The sequence below is a fragment of the Poeciliopsis prolifica genome, unplaced genomic scaffold (assembly GCF_027474105.1).
Source record: "Poeciliopsis prolifica strain line A6 unplaced genomic scaffold, Auburn_PproV2 SCAFFOLD134, whole genome shotgun sequence".
NCBI classification, from domain to species: Eukaryota; Metazoa; Chordata; class Actinopteri; order Cyprinodontiformes; family Poeciliidae; genus Poeciliopsis; species Poeciliopsis prolifica.
This window is the reverse complement of record NW_026562509.1, coordinates 318,821-338,881: the sequence shown is the minus strand read 5'-3', so window position 1 is coordinate 338,881 and position 20,061 is coordinate 318,821. Positions and strand designations below refer to the sequence as shown.

Below are 20,061 nucleotides of genomic sequence, written 5' to 3'. Positions count from 1 at the left end.
TCAATCAATCAAATTTTATTTGTATAGCACATTTCAGCAACAGTGCTTTACATCAAATAAATATGTACAAAACATTTGCTTTACATACTGCAGCTTTACGTGTGGACAGTTAAATGGATTTCAGCAATCATATTTATATATATAACTGTAATGTGTTTCGGTATTCCAGTCTTCTGCTCCCTTGGCTTCAGTCCTGTGCTGGCTCTTTGGAGCCCTCTGGGATTTTGCCCCCAAAGTGGCATCTGTCAGGTGCTGCTTGGCTCTCAGCAGGCCGGTGAGCCATGTTGGCATGGCGAGGACTTTCCTCCTTAGCTGCTGCGTTGCTCGTTAAGAGGACTCCATTGTGTGAATCCTCTGAAAGAGTCGGATACCACACGTGTCTGGGAGGCAGAAATCAGATCAGGAAATGGACAGAAATATTTGACATTGACCAAATAATTATATCTTGTCAGTAACAATGCATTGCTCTATTTACTAATGTAGCATTTATTTTTTGTATTGATCCAGGAAGGAGAGGCAGTTTGTCAAAAGCTTTATTAAATTACCTCTAGTGTTCAGTGTTGAGGTATTTAGTAGGAGAATCAATTGACAGCTGATGAAGAGAATCACCGTCGTCTGGGATTCCAGGGCGACTTTGGTCGCTTCATTTACATTTTGGTCTAGAGCAGGTTGACCTTTCAGAGCTGTCAGCTTTGTGCAACTCCTGAACAGAAAAAGGGACACAACTGTGGCAAGCTTTGGCTCTGTCACGCTGTATTCCTGTTTTAGCTCCTGTTTATCACTTTCTTCCATCATTTCTGGCTGCTAGCGGATTATGTTTGTTGAATTTCATTAAAGTGAAAACAGCAAACATAATAATTAAGATGGCTGTATATTAAATATAAGAAGCAATAAGAATGAAGTTTTCTGATGTTGGACTCACAGCCCTAGTTTAAGGAAAAGTAAATAAGATATTAATTTTTCAACATATTTTGGAATCTGTTGGATCACATCAGTTTTCTCTTGAAGAATCCATATCCTCCTTCAGTCAGTCAGAGTTAAAACCTGCAACAGACAAAACATACAAATCAGAACTATTGTTACATTATTTGTATCTGTAAGTTGTATGAGAACATGTTTGAACATAAAAGGAAAGAAAGGGGAGCAAGAGAAAAAAATTGAGGCGGCAAATGATTGAAAACATTTTCCAACCTCAGAGTTGGTAAATGTCTAAAGGAGTAAATGATGGAGTTTATTGCAACAGTAAATATTGTCTTTTCAGAGATCTATTGCAGCTCACCTTTGCACAGCGCTGTGTGTTAAAGATGTGCAGAGTTATAGATTATTCTAAGTTCAAATCATGCATTTCAGTGTTTTTAATCTTCATATTGGATCCATTAAGCTACTGAAGCCCATCAATAATTTTTCATTAAATAATTCTGCAAAATGCAGCATGAACAGATAGTAACTATAGCGATATCTTATTCACTTAATGTATTTTTGATTTTCAATGAATGTTATCAGACTTGTTTATTGTGTGGCGTGGCTATTGGTTAGTTTGTCTGTACTGCAGGTATCTGATATCTCATTGGTCAGGTTTATAACCCAGATAGCAATGCCTCCACTTGAGCACTGAATGTATTCTGTAACCATTCAGTAGCACCTTGTCCATCTGACCGTTTGTCTATCCATATATTCCTATTGATCTGACATTATGCAGTCACATGAATACCTCACAGCTCCTCTAAAAGCACTTATAACTGTTTTAACAGTTCCAAAAACCAAGTATACTTTAATATTAATCCATATGCACAGTTGAAACTCTTAGCTCTCCCACATAGGTTACCATCGAAGGTGTTCCTTATCCTGTGGACTCAGCCAATTGAGGATACCTCTTATTTTGAATCGGTTGCTTTCCACACATCAGCCAATTTCAGTTGAATTCACTTAAAATATTTTAGATATGTCAAATGACAAAAAATATAGATATAAAAATAGATAAATTTACGAATTTTCCACAGTTAATTTGGAGTTATTTTTCACAGAATACTTAATTGAGAACAGGTGCAGGTCCGCTGCATACACTCCAATGAGGCTTGTTTCTGATTAAAAGTACTTTTTAAAAACAACCTTTATTCAGGTATTAAGAATAATTTTAAGTTACCCCACATTCCTGTAATGAAATATTTTTTTCAGTGGTCTGATGTAATATTCTGATCTTAAATGTCTTGTTTTCATTACCTGTAAGTGAGAAATAATCATAATTAACAAAAATAAAGGCTGAAAAACATCAGTCTGCATGTAATTAATTTGTATAATGCATTTCACTTATTGAAATGAGCGACTGAAATTGATTGACTTTAATGATATTCCAATTTGACTGCATAATGTCATACCAACTCTCTTTTGGAAGTTGCAAGGAATATTTTTGATGAATCCACAGCAAAGTTTTTACTATGTGGAAAGTTTTGCATTTTATTTTTTTTGGTAGCAAATAGTTTTAATGTGTATTAATTGTAAAGATGAAAGGTTTTCATTTTCAGCGCCTTGCAGAAAGTTCTCTTGTTTCTGTCTAATTTCTAATTAAAAATAGATCTGTGTTGGACGGTCTCTGGAACTCGCTCCATTAGGCCTGAGAACACACAGGGGCCTAATCCAATCAACGGCATTTCTCCTGTGCAGCAGCTGACACTTTGTTGGTTTTAGGCTCTCTGTCACAGCAAGCTGTCAGCTCCACTGCAGCTCCACAGCACTGACAGAGCAGATATAGGCAAACAGGATAGTATGAATGTGCAACCGTGAGCTCTGACATGTTAAAAGGTTTAGAAAAACAGTTAAATTGATTCAACACTGGGTTCCTGGGTTACTGAAGGTTTCTTGGCATAAGAGCTAACAAGACAGAGACAACATGGCTGTTTTTTTTTATTTGACAGCCACAGAATGAGGACAATGTTTATTTTTTTGTTTGTTTTTTTTACCGTAGGATGTAGCATACAGTATGGGCGATGCTTCAAATGTTGTACGCAGTCATTATTATCAAAGCAACGTGAACATGCGTTTCAATTTTCTGAGAAGCTCCATGTGAAATTGATCTGCATGAGGTTTACCCTTTAAAACTGAAACAGAAATCAGTTGACTAATTAGTCTAAGTCTAATTAATTGAGATTCAACTTTGAAAATTGTAACTTGACTTCTTTGATGTTTTTATTAATAAATTAGCCTGTTAGCACCGACCTGCTCCAGCCATCAACACAAAGACTGACATCCTCCTTCTGTCTATTTTACGCTATTCCAGGTGTCAGACTAAAATGGCCTGGTGTACAAGTGCTACAAAGCATTAGCACTCCTCATTTAATTATCACACATCCTCCTTTGATTGATGTCTAATGAATGGCTAGGATTGTGGTGAGAAGACTTGTTAATGGCTTTTGCTTGTCTGTCAGACATTTGAGGCTGCACTCAGAAATCTTTGCTTAAACCGAAGCTCCAAAACTGTGTTTCTTATGGAGAAAATACATAATAGTTTTCTTGCTGGACAAAACACCATCATTAGGACCAGTGGGTTTTTCTATCCAGATGTTGAGAGGTATTTGTTTATTTTTTTTGATAATGTGCTTCCTTAACCTAAATCATTTTCAAGTAAAGGGTTACAATTTGCTGCAGATAACTCCCTTGTTGTTTTCATTTAGTATAAATCCAGATTAGTTTGCTGCAGAAGAGGAAGCTAACAGCTAATCAGGGAGCGGCCAAGACCAAAATGAACTTGTACGTTTCTTATTACCCCGATCTCAAAACTGGTATCGCAGTTTATGCAATAATTATTTTTGAAACAGGAATTATAGATGTTTATTATTAAATATGTATATTTTTTCTTGTTACCAAATTTTTCTAGCCCAAATTCATAATCAGTAACTGAACTAAACACAAATTTTCCCTAAGTTGTTATGAATAGCACTTGTATTTATTATTTTCTTTTGATTTATTGTGATCTAATTGGGGGTCATCAATCAAGTAAAAACCAGATTGGAAAGAATAAAAGCAGTTGGTCATTATGAGAAAACTATTTAATTGTTTACACACAGTTTTTCTCAATAACTTTGCTGATGAGTGGGAGGTCAGAGGCCGGCCTGTAATTCTGCAGTAGTGATTTGTAGGTCTGTCACGATAACAGATTTTGCTGGACGATAAATTGTCTCAAAAATTATTGCGATAAACGATATTGTTTGAAGACCTTTTTACATTGATTTAATGGAAATTACGTAATAATACATTTTACTTTCAAGACACTTAACATTGGGACTGATACACAAAATAAATAAAACAACCAAAACCAAAAATAAAATAGATTCTTAGTCTCCATTAACAATAAATGTACTTGAATAAAAACTAAACAACATGAAGCCAAAGTGGAAATAAATACTGCATTCAACCAAAAGAGTGCAGATTATGAAATCTGTATAGTATATTGCCCTTCAGTAATCATTAGATTTAAATAGAATCCGACTGCCTGATGCAATAGTTCAAACTACAGGATCTTTTTTACCCCGAACGTTATTCTTATTCTAAGAACACGACATAGCAGATAATTAAAATGAGGTCAATAGTTTTAACTTATCGTGTGATTAATTGACTTATCGTTTATCGCGACAGGCCTAGCAGGTTGTTCTTTTTTAGCAGTGGTTTGATGACTGCTGTTTTCAAAGCCTGGGGGAAAACACCTGATGTGAGCGATGAGTTTACGATTTGGATGAGATCAGTAGCAATAACAGGCAGGACTTTCTTAAAGAAATGTGCGGGTAGGACACCCAGACAGCAGGAGCTTGAACTTATTTGACTTATAATTTCTTCTAGGATTTTATGATTAAGTATTTGAAAGTGGGTCATTTTTCCTGTATTTGTTTTGTTTGGGTCCAGCAATGGTTCTGGCTTTAGAGTTGACGTGCAGATTAATCTCTGAAAAAAAGTTGGAAAACTTGTTCCAGACAGCATTCGATTGGAGTTCAGGTGGTAACGTCACAGGAGGGTTTGTGAGCCTGTCAACTGTTGAAAAGGAAGCTCAAGCTTTGTTGATGTTTTTGTTTATGACATCTGCAAAGAAAGCCTCTCTTGCATGTTTTAGTGTTGAGTGATAGTTACATAGTCTTTCTTTATAGGTGTCATTATAAACGTGAAGTTGAGTTTTACGCCATTTTTGTTCTGCTCTGCAGTCATTGAGACTAAAACTATTTTGCCCACATACAGGCGGGTTTAAGAAAGTGACTAAATCTTACAGTGGAGTTTTTCTTACTATCACAAATTCTAAGAAAATAAACCAGAGGTTTTTTAGAGCCTGTCAAAAGTTTTTCATGATACTTTGTTTTTCATCATCATGAAGCTGATTGCTCTTTCCATTTAAGCTGTTCTCTAATCATCTGATACTTTAATATTTTCTTTTAAACATTAAGAAAAGACAAGACCAAACATCTTTCTGGTTTTGGCTTTAGTGAAGCAGACTGTTATTTTCCGTACTTTTTAATGTTTTTTTTCTCCCCTTTTCTAATCAACTGTCTGACCAAACTTTGCTGTTCTAATCAGCATTTTATGGAATCAGACCATTTTAGACAGATTTTCAGAGAGGAATGCAACATTTATATTTGCCAAACCTTGCATGGTAGAGAACTTTCCTATAATTTCATACACAGCATAAAATTATAGAATTGTTGCAAAAAACTCAACTGACTTGGTATTTGTGCAAGAGCTAAATTAGTTTTCCTTTCTAAGAATGCGACACTTAAGATATCACTCTTAACAAAGCAGTTTTGACCTTTAGCACTCAAATCTTTATTCCTAATCGCTGCTCCATCTGTTACACGCAGGTCAAACACTAATGATGCTACAGCTACATTTAATCTGTGCTCCTCCCTGCTACCACTGCTGCACACACACATTTAATTTAATTAGAGCTTGTGTGTCCTCCTCTCTGCCAGTTTTGCTGCGGCGCTTGGGAGCAGCCAACACTATCACTGATTGCTTCTAGATAGGAAGGAATATGATTAGACCACGTGTTGGGGTGTCTGTGTGTATAGGAACTGGGCAGACATCTGATGGTGTTTGTTAGTGGTGAGAAACGAAGCAGGCTGAAGGATGAGGAGAGGGTTGGATAAAAACGAAAAAGAATATTTCCATCGTAAATGTTGCTTCTTTGTCCAGAGTGCAGAAACTCTTTAGGATGACTTGCAGTTGCTGAACTGAGCTACTTTCTTCAACCATGGTGTCTTCTTCTGAAAATTTTTAAATAATAGAAATAATAAATATATATTTGCATTTTTGAATGACTCAAATAGAAAGTGCTTTAAAGTAGTTCAAATTGAAAGGGCTGAACGTGGCTCATTAAGCAAAGAAAATAACTTTATTGTCCACCTTACCAAAAGAGTAAGGTGGTTAGGATGCATCACAGTCTGAACATGGCGAAGTTTGTGTTTCTTTAACTTTTAATTTCACTTGCGTTGACTTAATTGAAACCTGAGGATGACGACAAGTTTACATCAGAACAGAAAAAAGAACCTTAAGCTGTTATGAGTTTGATTTCCAAATACACAGAAGATAAACCTGAAAGCTTTGATTCTTTGTGTAATAAGATTAGTGTTATTAAAGAGAGGAGGGAGGTAGAGGAAAGGGAGAAGAATAAAGATGTGACCTTTAAAGAGCAAGGTGAGCAGAGAGGGAGGAACCCTGCTGAGGAGTGGCCAGAAGAAGAAAAAGAGAGACACAGAACTGGGTGGGGAGCAACCCTGGAGAAAACAGATTAGTGGACCATGAAGTGGATTACCAGCAATGATAGTCCCTCAGAGAGCGGTCGGTCCAGGCCAGCGCAAACACTCCATAATCAAAGCGATCTGTATCAGTCTAACCTGTCGGTCTAACGCAAACATAGCTGATTGATAGCAGTGGGCTCGTTTTTCAAAACGTTAAAACGCAATTAGTTGTTTAGGTCAAGTTTAAACCACAAGTAGTTTGAATTATCTATACCATATTAAACAATGGCAAAATTGTGTTTTCTTGTCTAATTGTTGCCTATTGGCAACATTGTACAATTTTGGAAGAACCTATTGAAATTGATTAGTCAAATAACCATTTTTGTAATTCGATTTTTTTTTTCACAATTTAATCAAGATAATGTAATGTTGATTCCTGGAAAGTTCATTGTCTACTATCTCACTATCCATCTTAAAATTTCCACACATTTTCTTCCATTTTGATGAACTCAGTCTCTGTTTTTAGCCACTTTAAGGAAAAAGAAAGTAGAAATCACATTGCTAGGTCAACATACGTGGGAAGCTGCAACATTTTGTGTATCAAATAAACAATAAAAATTTGTTTTTCTTATTTTTCTTTTCTCAGATTCTCTGCTAACAACCGTCAAACGATCCTAGAAGCTAAGAGAAGGAAACTGGCAACAATGAAGGGTCAGCTTCTTCGACAGGTGAGTAAAGATTAGAAAATATTAGACATGACACCCCAACAACAGTATGACATTGAAACTAATGAGTAGTCCTGACTGATTCTTCTCAACTATGACAAATTAAATGAGGAATTAGATTTTAGACAGAATTAGATTTCTGATAAAAGATAAAAAAAATTTGAGATTCCTAACTTTTTTCCTGTAATCCTCTTCTGTAGATTTTAACTTGTGTTTTAACAAAAAATGTACATATGGTTCTAGTGACACAACAGTCTTACTTTTATGCTTGTTTTTCTTAGTTTTAGGCTTGCTAAGCAGACACCTCTGTGTGTGTAGCTGGTGCCGCTGGCCAAGAACAGCTAATCCCATTTAACACAAACATTACAACGGCTAAGTTTTACTGACACATCTAAAAATTGTTCTGTGGACCAAAATGTTCGGTCAGCTGAAGCAAAGAAACACGAGCTGGATTCTTTCTGGTCTTTCCTAAATTTTCACTCTACTTATTTACAGCTGAAATGCGTAGATGTTTTTTTTCAGTAGCTATTGTAGAGGATTTTCCTCCAAAGAATAAATCGAAGAATTTTTGTTTCAAGCTGGAAATTCCTGTAAAGGTCAAATTGGTCTCTAACAAGCACACACACAAATCAATAAGCAAATGAAATGATAAAAGACTCTAAAGCCTTCCTTCTTGCTGACATTTCTGTCTTGCCTGCTGAGGGGAAGTTTTGATACGAAGGCCCCCCCTAGGTGGAGGATGGGGGTCCACTCTTTCTCTGTCTTCCCCTTCCACTCAGCCTAAATGAGGGCTTTTTCGCAGCTGTTGGTGGGGGGTGTCTGCTCCAGGAAGAATGAGGACTTCCTGTGGAGGGCCTTTAAGAGCGGGGCTGAAGGGTCTATCGCACGCTCACTCTCTCTCTCCCACAGTTTGTCTCGATGTCTCTCGCCCGTCCTAAATGGGGTCAAGCTTCAAACCAGGACCAGCTGCTTTCAAAGACCCTAAAGAGCAGTTTTCCACCTGCCCTTTTCTCCCCTCTCTCCATAACCTTTTCATCACATTTTCTTGTTCGCTTTTCATTTCTCTCTCCGCTTCCTTTCTGTCCGATCGACAGCGATGCATCCATGCCCTTGTTTACGAAAGGGACAATATTTCTGAGATGATTAAGAAAACAGAGACAACTTAGAGTGCTGAGAAAAATGTGATTTATTTTATGTCTGCTACTTTGTCACATTTAGATGTTTCAGATCTGAAAAGCAGTTGGATTGTTTTGGCAAAATGAAGGCAGAAAAAACACTATTAGCACTTCCAAATGGCATGCAATAAATCATAAACATGCAATGTTTATGGTTCATTTGAATTGGATTTTTGTTCAGACTATTACAAAACTTCATTTTTGTATTATTCAGAGGCAGCCTTGCCTGAATGCTTTGGATCACTATCCTGTTTATTGAAACACAGGGTGAATGGGGGTAAGCTCCAGTATTGCAAGAAAAGCAGGCCCTAATCATACTACCACCGCCATGTTTTAGTTGAAATGCAACATGACTAACATTTTTATAACGGGACTGTTTTCTCTTTATTTTACAGAATATTTTCTGGGAATTTCTGGGATCATCTGTTTTTCGGCAAGGGTGAGTTTGAAGATTATGGTCTTTCAGCATTAGGAGAAATTGATTGAAATAGATTGTGACTTGGCTTATGAAATTGAGCTCAGATTCCTAAAGCTTGTAGTTAATTCAGTCAGTGTGTTTTGTATTAAAGTAAGTTGCATAATCTGAAATATTTGTGACTAGAAGAGGAAAAAAAGTAAGGACCAAATACAGCAGGCGGAAAGTGGGAGGGAGGAACTTAGCAGGTGGAGAGTGGAGGGGTGGAGCGCTCAAACCGCCCGCCCGCCTGCCGCAAGCCAGCCGTGTCCACCCTGCCTGCAAGCCTACCTGTCCGCCAGGCCCATTGCTTAATTTAGGAGGTAGGTACCTCTTCTACCTTATATATCTCCTTTACTTCATTTATTTCCTTTACACTTTCCACTTCATTTATCTCCTTTTTCCTCTTTAGCTCTTCTACCTCCTTGACCTCTTTTAGGTCCTTTACTTTATTTAGTTCCTTTACCTTTTCTAACTCCTTTACCTCTTTTACTTTCTTTACGTCTTCTACCTCCTTGACCTCTTTTAGGTTCTTTACCTCTTTTAGTCCATTTACCTTTTCTACCTCCTTTACCTCCTTTAACTCTTAGGTTCTTTACCTCTTTAATCCCTTTACCTCTTCTACCTCTTTTACCTCTTAGGTTATTTACCTCTTTTAGGTTCTTTACGTCTTCTACCTCATTTACCTCTTTTAGGTTCTTTACCACTTTTCCTTTCCTTGCTTCTTCTACCTCGTTTACCTCTTAGGTTCTTTACCTCTTTAATCCCTTTACCTCTTCTACCTCTTAGGTTATTTACCTCTTTTAGGTTCTTTACGTCTTCTACCTCATTTACCTCTTTTAGGTTCTTTACCACTTTTCCTTTCCTTGCCTCTTCTACCTCGTTTACCTCTTAGGTTCTTTACCTCTTTTCGTCCCTTTACCTCTTCTACCTCCTTGGCCTCTTTTAGGTCCTTTACCACTTTTACTTTCTTTGCCTCTTCTACCTCGTTTAACTCTTAGGTTCTTTACCTCTTTTAGTCCCTTTACCTTTTCTACCTCCTTGACCTCTTTTACTTTCTTTACCTCTTCTACCTCCTTTACCTCTTTTAGGTTCTTGACCTCTTTTAGTCTATTTACCTCTTCTACCTCCTTCACCTTTTAGGTTATTTACCTCTTTTAGGTTATTTACCTCTTTTACTTTCCTTGCCTCTTCTACCTCGTTTACCTTTTAGGTGCTTTACCTCTTTTCGTCCATTTACTTCTTCTACCTCCTTGGCCTCTTTTAGGTCCTTTACTTCATTTGGTTCCTTTACCTCTTCTACCTCTTTTACCTCTTAGGTTATTTACCTCTTTTAGGTTCTTTACCACTTTTCCTTTCCTTGCCTCTTCTACCTCGTTTACCTCTTAGGTTCTTTATCTCTACCTCTTGACCTCTTTTAGGTTCTTTACCTCTTGTAGGTTCTTTATCTCTTTTTGTCCCTTTACCTCTTCGACCTCTTTTGGGTTCTTTACCGCATTTGGTTCCTTTACCTTTTCTACCTCCTTTACTCTTAGGTTATTTACCTCTTTAATCCCTTGACCTCCTTGACCTTTTAGGTCCTTTACCACTTCTACTTTCCTTGCCTCTTCTACCTTGTTTACCTCTTAGGTTCTTTACCTCTTTTCGTCCCTTTACCTCTTCTACCTCTTTTACCTCTTAGGTTATTTACCTCTTTTAGGTTCTTTACGTCTTCTACCTCATTTAACTCTTAGGTCCTTTACCTCTTTTAGTCCATTTACCTTTTCTACCTCCTTTACCTCCTTACCTCTTAGGTTATTTACCTCTTTAATCCCTTGACCTCCTTGACCTCTTTTAGGTCCTTTACCACTTCTACTTTCCTTGCCTCTTCTACCTTGTTTACCTCTTAGGTTCTTTACCTCTTTTCGTCCCTTTACCTCTTCTACCTCTTTTACCTCTTAGGTTATTTACCTCTTTTAGGTTCTTTACGTCTTCTACCTCATTTAACTCTTAGGTCCTTTACCTCTTTTAGGTTCTTTACCTCTTTTACCTCCTTGGCCTCTTTAGGTCCTTTATCACTTTTACTTTCTTTGCCTGTTCTACCTCGTTTACCTCTTAGGTTCTTTACCTCTTTTACCTCCTTGGCCTCTTTAGGTCCTTTATCACTTTTACTTTCTTTGCCTGTTCTACCTCGTTTACCTCTTAGGTTCTTTACCTCTTTTATGTTCTTTACCTCTTTTCGTCCCTTTACCTTTTCTACCTCCTTTACCTCTTGTAGGTTCTTTATCTCTTTTTGTCCCTTTACCTCTTCGATCTCTTTTGGGTTCTTTACCTCATTTGATTCTCACTTGGTTTAGAACGTAAAAGAACCAAATGAAGTAAAGAGTGTTAGAATCCAGAAAAGAAAGTGTTAGAATCTAGAAAAGAAAGTGTTAGAATCTAGAAAAGAAAGTGTTAGAATCTAGAAAAGAAACTGAGAATCTAGAAAAGAGTGTTAGAATCTAGAAAAGAAAGTGTGAGAATCTAGAAAAGAGTGTTAGAATCTAGAAAAGAAAGTGTGAGAATCTAGAAAAGAAACTGTGAATCTAGAAAAGAAACTGTGAGAATCTAGAAAAGAGTGTTAGAATCTAGAAAAGAAACTGAATCTAGAAAAGAGTGTTAGAATCTAGAAAAGAAACTGAGAATCTAGAAAAGAAAGTGTGAGAATCTAGAAAAGAAACTGAGAATCTAGAAAAGAAACTGAGAATCTAGAAAAGAAAGTGTGAGAATCTAGAAAAGAAAGTGTGAGAATCTAGAAAAGAAAGTGTGAGAATCTAGAAAAGAAACTGAGAATCTAGAAAAGAAAGTCTGAGAATCTAGAAAAGAAACTGTGAATCTAGAAAAGAAACTGTGAGAATCTAGAAAAGAAAGTGTGAGAATCTAGAAAAGAGTGTTAGAATCTAGAAAAGAAAGTGAGAGAATCTAGAAAAGAAACTGAGAATCTAGAAAAGAAAGTGAGAATCTAGAAAAGAAAGTGTGAGAATCTAGAAAAGAGTGTGTGAGGATCTAGAAAAGAAAGTGTTAGAATCTAGAAAAGACAGTGAGAATCTAGAAAAGAAAGTGTTAGAATCTAGAAAAGAAAGTAAGAGAATCTAGGAAAAACAAACAAAATACCTATCTACCTACCTAACTATCTGCCTCACTAACTAACTTACCAGCTTTAGACTGAGAATCTATATAAACAAACACATCTACCTAAATGCCTCAGTACTATCTACATACTTACTTACCTAACTTACTACTAACTATCCATCTCCCTACCTCACTATCTAACTATCTACATACCTCACTAACAACTTACTACCTACCTCTTTATCTACCTACTTAACTAACTAACTAACTAACTAACTAATTACCACTACCAACTTACTACCTACCTCACTATCTACCTTCCTACCTAGATACTTACCTATGTACCTACCTACCTAACAAGTGTTAGGTAGGTAGGTGAGAGATGCAAAGTATGCTGCTGTTTTCTCTTTGTTCATCCATATGAACAAAGAGAAAACAGCAGCATACTTTGCATCTCTCATTACAAGCAAACACAAAAAGAGCCACTGAGTCAACCCACAGAGGTTCAACACTCAGAAAAACACATGCAGCAGAAAACAGAGTAGATAAAGAGGCTGGTAGACATCTCTGGATTCAGCATCATCAGTTTGACATCAGCTGCTATTGTTTCTCTATGACCTGAAGAGAAAGAACAGCTGTTCAGCACACAAGCATCAGAAAGTCAAAGCCTGACGTCATGAGGCAGAGAAAAGGCCATTAGTAAAGAACAGTAGCAGCACAGAAATGCATATTTTGTTTGAATAGTTATGTCGAAATGAGGTGTTTTTATTGAACCTGGACAAATATACTTATTAAAAAAATTCAAATCAATTTGTTTTTTGTGAATTTATTTTAAAGTTTTCTCTTATTATTCTATTTTATGATGTTCCGTCTGAGACTGTACTGCTCTTCACTTCCAATTCTCCAGCCTCATCACACTGACCACTAAGGCTCCTATTATCTTGTCTACACCTGTGATCAGAATAAATGCACAGTCCCAGCTAATGGCAAGCCCCCCGGCTGACCTGCTCACCCACATCATCACCAAGAAGATAGAAGCACATCGCAGAAGCTGAACAATAAGATGGTAATGGAGAGTTCAAGAGCAAGACAGGAGGACGACAAGAGGAGATAAGAGGTTAAAGGAAGTGAACTGTAGAGTTTGTGTTGGGTATAAAGGGAAGTAGTAAAAACTAAATTGGATTGGGAATAAAGAGCTAACATTTCCATCCATATGACTAATATATTTAAGTATGAAATAAAGCTGCCAGGTATGTGGAAATATCTTGGTGCACTGGAAATATCTTGGTGCACTGGAAATGACAACGCTAACTTGCAAGAAGCTTTTAAGCAAATTATAGTAATTTGTTTTGAGTAAATGATTCCTTCATATTGATCAAAGTACTTGTTCCATTGGCAAATTATTTCACTCATAAGACATTTTTCCCACTAGTAAAATCATCTGCCAAAGGAACTTGTACTTTAGTATATTGTAGCTCATCAAATAGATCTGATTCTAACAGGATAACCAAGATAAATACAAGCTGTTTTCACATTGTTGAATTAAATGTGAATAACCACATTTTTTGGTTACGTTTCAACAAACACACTCATGCCTCCTCATTACCAGACATGGAGACACTGGGGAAAAAAACAACAACGAAAACTTTATTTTCTAAATCCTATTTCTCTCCCAGACTCCTGAGAAAATATTTGGAAAGTTAACATCTTGTTGCATCTGGTGTAAAACAAGTAAAGCGTTTCAGAAAAACAATACAAACATGGTGGGGATGGTGAGATCATCAGCTTCAGGATGCTATGTTATTCCACTGCCTGGAATACACAAGTCCAAATTTCAACTCTTTTCTACATCTATACCTAAATCTTTCACTTCATCAAATATAAACAATATTTCTTACCTTTTCGGAAAATTCATCTGCCGACATCTGATGTTTTCTCTGAAAAACAAAAATGACAGACAGTCAATGTGACAGGTGAAATATCTCAAGGTGCAAAGCAGATCACAAGCAGCGTAAAGATGAACATTTGAAGAAACCAGTTTGGATATTTCTTCCTGCATCATAAGCTTAGAAGTAAAAATTATTTGCGGCGTTTAAGAAATGTATGTTGCTCTTCTTACTTGCTTCATAATTAACTACATTTTCCAGGCATCAGTAAGCATTCAATCATCTCTAATTCACTTCAACTCTGTAACAGCAGTTAAACCTCAACAAAAACTTGAGAAGGTTTCAAAGATGAAGCTCAAGCAAAGGTCCATGTGTTCAAGAGCTGCAGCTGTTAAACCATAGTTTCCTTTCTGAACGTCTCAATTCAACTCAAACTTCTTTTACCAAGTAACTACAGGAATAGAGAAACTCTGAGCCTGCACTGCTTTTCTTCTGCTGTCTCTGAATCCAGAAAAGAAAGTGTGAGAATCTAGAAAAGAAAGTGTGAGAATCTAGAAAAGAAGATAAAAAAGAACGTGTGAGAATCTAGAAAAGAAAGTGAGAATCTAGAAAAGAAAGTGAGAATCTAGAAAAGAAAGTGTGAGAATCTAGAAAAGAAAGTGTGAGAATCTAGAAAAGAAACTGTGAGAATCTAGAAAAGAAAGTGTGAGAATCTAGAAAAGAAAGTGTGAGAATCTAGAAAAGAAAGTGTGAGAATCAAGAAAAAAGTGAGAATCTAGAAAAGAAAGTGTGAGAATCAAGAAAAGAAAGTGTGAGAATCTAGAAAAGAAGATAAAGAAAGTGTGAGAATCTAGAAAAGAAAGTGAGAATCTAACTACAGGAATAGAGAAACTCTGAGCCTGCACTGCTTTTCTTCTGCTGTCTCTGCCTTCGGCCTCAGGACTAATGAGAACATTCACCTCCATACATTCAGAGTGAATCGGTTCACACGCTTCATGCCTCAAGGCCACATATTTATACTGTGAGTGAAATGAGGCCATTATAATTGGTGTTAAATATGACACAAAACAGAAGATTATATATATATATCTGCATATACAAAGTCAAACCCCACTTGGAAATAAAGATCAGATTTGTATTGTCCCTGACCTAAATCCTATCAAAGATCTGCTTTAACAACGAAACCATAGAGACACTTTTATGTGGTTAAGTTCCCCAGTTTGGGCAATTTATCCTAATAAACTCTTAACATTTTGACAAATGAAAAAGTGATTTATTGTTGCTAGAACTTAATTGCTGGAGTCAATAAGTCACATTTCCTTACTGCAGACTATGAGGATATTTTAAATCTTCAATTGTCTAAGTTACAAAAATGTATTATGAATCACCTTTTTCATTTTTGTCATTACCTTCTATAAAACTTCCTTTCTTTTAAAAATCTGCAGATTAACAACTTCAGTAGACACTAAAAAATGTGTGCAAAGTACAAAGAAATGCAACACAGATTTTTTTTTCCTGGCCTTTTCCTCAAACACACACACACACACACACACACGAATTTGGTGTGGGAGCAACAAAGAGGCCAAGAGGAGGCGACGGTTATCAGCTGCTGTAGGAAATTAAAGGGACGGTCCGCGGTTAATATGCAGATATGCAGATGGGTTGACGGAGCCCTCTCTTGGTTTCTGTCAGTTGTGTGCCAACCCCCCAGCCCACCCAACACACACACCTACAGGCAGGTAGAGTGTGAGGAGACAGTGTGTGTCAGTGTGCAACAGCAGATGGGATGAGCAGGTTGATTAATCTCTGTGACATGAATACCAAATCAGAAGCTGAAAAGTGTGAGTGAATACAGATAGGGATGATTGAGGCTGTGAAGATAATGACAATGATGGCGGGTGTGTGAGCGCGTACATGTGATGCAAACATCCCCTCTACATTCGATTAGATCACGTTCTGGACTGAACGCGCTGGTTCTTCAACGTCTGAGTTTCAGATTCTCACTGAAATTATTAGGAGATATGAAACCGCAGTCAGTTCAGCTGATCAACTCTGATCTGCAAAAACTACATTGTTTTCCTTTGCAGTTTTCCAAACTGCAAAAGAAACAAAGTTTGAATATACAGCTCTGGAAAAAAAATAAACTATTTCACTTTTTATAGGCATATATTTGATTAAATGAACATTGTTCTTTTATTTTATAAACTACTGACATGTATCTGAAATTTCAAGGAAAAATTTTGTATTTGTAGAAAATGAGAAATGGTCAAAATAACGAAAAAGATGCAGTACTTTCATACCCCAAATAACGGAAAGACAACAAGTACATATTCATTTAGGAACAACAATACTGGCGTTTTAACTCCGTAAGAGTTCAGAAATCAAAATTTGGGCTGTTCATTTTTTTCCAGAGCTGTAAACATATAAAATGTTTTGTTAGTCCATGATCCACTCGATGTGAATTTTCCAAAGCTTTTTAACTCTTAAAGATTATGTTTTCTAGATAAAATTAAATAGTCTTCAAATAAACAAAACAACCAAACAGTTGAAATATTTTTCCTCCTGGGAAAAACTTTGACCTATTCTACTTGAGTTTGCTATAGTTATGCTTATCTCTTGAATTTGGTTCAGACATTGAGCGAACAAAATTGTAGCCAATCTGTTGTACTTTACTGCTGTCGCTAATATTTCTGACATTTATGGTTGTACATGCAATGTAAAAATAAGTATAAAACATAAAAGACCCCTTCAAAAGTTCACAGCCTCCTTTACCATAAAAATGTTTCCTTTTACCATTTAAAGAGGAAAAGCCATAAAAAGTCAAAGTGAGCATGATAAAAACGCACTCCTTCGGGGAAATGTGAGTCAGGGCCACAATGTTATTAGAGATTGATATACACTTTGGTCCCCTTTTATTCAAACGGCTCACCTCTCAAAATCAGATGCTCGGAGCTCTTTTGATGACTACTTTGAGCTGAATGCGTGTTATTACAGGTATTACATGAAATTGCCAGTGTTAGGCGAAGGGGATTATGATGCTTTTGGGTCAATACTTCCTCTGAGGTGTTTGGCGGCTGCAGCTGAGGAGCGATTAGAGCTTTTGTCTGTCAATCTGCCTTCATATGGGGTGCTTATCACACACACATTATAACCACAACCAACTGCACTTTCGTGGTGATTACAGCCTTGGGTATATCAGGCTCTTTCAATATGCTGAGAGGTGTCAGTGCAGCTTCGGGCCGTCCCACAAGCACACAGCTGCTTGGGCGAAAGATGACAGGTGAAAGAATTTAAGAGCTGAAATTATGATTTGATAAGCTGAAATCTCCTACTATATGGACTTTCATCAGCTGGTTCCTTTTCTCCCCCGTTTTCCAAACTGATTTTTCTCAGAACTTTCTAAGCAACAAGTCACTTATGAGTTCAAGTGCATTTTCATTTTTACCGCTCTTTCTGTATTTCAAGGAAGATCTCAGTGATAATATACAGAGGTTTCTTTTATGGTATTTTTTACTTTTTTATCACAATTTTTTTCCACTTATAACAGACAAAAATATCCTGGGTAAAAACAGTCCTTGATTGTCCAGTTCTGCACAAACAACAAATTACTTCTATAGAACCTGTCTAACAGGATGAAGTAGGCAAAATCTCCAAAAGTATCACATCACTTTGGCTCCGACATCCGTCAGTGAGGAAAGGGCTCCAGTGAAGCATTATCCAAAAATAGAGCAAACATGGAACAGTGGTAAACGTCAGCATTGGGTGGCCGACCGCTTTAAAACCTTAAATCAGGTTATAAAAGAGCCCAGCACAACATGTGAAGCCTCACTGCAGGCTTCAACAGTCAAACTTGAAGGTCAGACAATAAAAAAGAGAAACAAGACAAACATGGGGTTGCCAGAGTGTCATTATCCGTCACCCCTTTGGTGCTTCAAGACCTGATATTCACAGAAGTTAGGGACCCCAGCCACTCCTGAATACTTGAGATCTCCAGTAAGAAGACGCATGATTGCCTAATTTAATCAAACACCAAATATAAAAATACAGCCAAGCAAGCAGTTATACTTCCACGTTCAACATTTTTGTGTAAATACTATAAATTTGTGGTGTTTTTACTCAGAGTCAGATCTAAACTTATCTAAACTTTACAGGGCATTGCTTTTTCAGCAGAACTATTAGAGATTTTATCAGATCTAATTTCTAAGTAGAGAATTTAAAGTTAGATCCCGAGAATTGAACTACCGCATGCTGTGCAAATAAGCTAATTATTAATTAACAGTATCAATGGAAGCACATGAAGACTATTAAATTTATCTACGAAAAGTAAAAAGCTTTTTATGCTTTATATTTTGAGTCTAATAATGCACTTTTTAAAACAGTATCTGTTATTAGTACAGCACAGGCTGGAGTAGAGCGACGTTATTAGAAGACCCAGTCGGGCTCACAGTAGGGGTTGAGCCGACTGGGTATGGTGATTTCCACTTTACTTTTGTGTAGGCTAATAAAAAATGAAAAACCCTGAGCCTAATGGGATTCAGTGATAAGAAATTACCAGCGCCGGGTCCTTCTCTTTGTCTCTTGCTGGGTGTTTGGCGGCTGAGCCAATAAGAGAGCGCCCAGGACCGCCGTTACCTTAGAGACAGGAGAACACAGGCCGCGGCGCCGCCACGATAAACGAGAGCGTTTTGTCAAAGTTCTCCTGAAACACACATGCATGCATGTACTGCTACTAATGTCCCCTCTTCTTACCATTCAAGCAAATGGTGCATTCAGACTTACATCTGAATGGATATTGAGAGGAAACAAATGTGTGAATTTGCAATGTTTTTCTCGCGCTCTCTTTTTTTTTGGGCAGTTTCAGAAACCTGAACTATTCAAAGGCAAAACTGTGACACAGCTGAGCATAATTTAAGAATATTACAGATGTTCTTATATTTTGTTCATTCAGCTCTACATTAGGATTTCTAACCTAATTTAGTAAGTGTCATTTGTAGTTATTGTAGGAAAAATGAGCTTTTCTTGGTGCTATTAACATTAAAATGACACCAAGTAACACTTCAGATATACAAAGAAATAAAAAAAAAACATATTTAATTATCCGCACAATGATCCAAAACACATTGCCAAGGAATAACCTTAATTTATGGATTTGTTTGTTTTAATGATCAGTAAATCTAAAATCCTCCCAGTTTCCAGCCTGAAACCAAGCCTAGATACAGTTTTCCTTTATTTTATAAGTCACAATCATCAAACGTTCCACTTTTCTTCCTGTGTTGGCTGCAGCCTATCATTTTCTTTTTAACTCCGAGGCCACGGAGCTGAGCTGGAGGACACAATGGCAACAATGGGAGAGAACAAACCCACATAAGATGGATGGGAGAGGAAGGCAAGAAGATACGCAGAGTGAAAGGAAGAGACAAACTCCTTGGCTTGTCTCTCTCCTGCAGTGCGCCAGCTCCATAGCAGAATGGAAAACAAGCAAATTACATAGAACGGACACAAAGACGGTGTCCTGTCATCTCCGCCTGCCAGGAAAGATTTCCTAATTTACTAGTAGTCCACTAGAGGGGCTGTCCTGTGCCATGTCTGCCACTGCAGGAAACAGACAGAGACAGGGTTTGGTTTATGCAGCAGACCTCAACAGACATGAAGGCCAAACCTTGATACAGTGCATCAGACCGTCTAATCAGGCCTTACTGGGAAGTACAAATTAGAGCTTCTAGACATGGAGAGATGTAGTTTGTCACCTATGAAAGGATGTCAGTCAGCTTTGTTTTATTTCCTTTGTAAATTCTTGTCTGAGACAAAAACAGAGACACCCACATGCCTCAGACGGGACAGATCAACTGATCCGAGTCATTTTCAGACCATCAGTTTGTAGTTTTTGGGGTGATTTGACAGCAATATCGCCTCAACTTACTTCTTCCACCAGAAATGACCCCCAGTCAGACAGGCCAACTCCAAGCCAAAAACCTATCAGTTAACATCGTAATGTGCAGATATTACACCAATCACTGC

The 20,061-nt window shown here is 37.2% G+C and overlaps 2 long non-coding RNA genes across 3 annotated transcripts; both read right to left on the bottom strand.

The window, feature by feature from the left end:
• On the bottom strand, positions 1-14,093 carry LOC129355410 (uncharacterized). 2 transcript variants are annotated; one of them, XR_008605269.1, is made up of 3 exons: positions 14,056-14,093; positions 546-1,044; positions 1-380 (listed from the first exon to the last, which is right to left on the bottom strand). It is a non-coding gene; the product is annotated as an uncharacterized LOC129355410 (long non-coding RNA). The 2 variants fall into 2 exon arrangements; XR_008605268.1 differs by lacking the exon at positions 14,056-14,093 and having other exon boundaries at positions 546-5,874.
• LOC129355411 (uncharacterized) lies at positions 10,126-11,530 on the bottom strand. Its single transcript, XR_008605270.1, has 3 exons — positions 11,088-11,530; positions 10,204-10,219; positions 10,126-10,149 (listed from the first exon to the last, which is right to left on the bottom strand). It is a non-coding gene; the product is annotated as an uncharacterized LOC129355411 (long non-coding RNA).
• Positions 14,094-20,061: the final 5,968 nt, after the last annotated feature.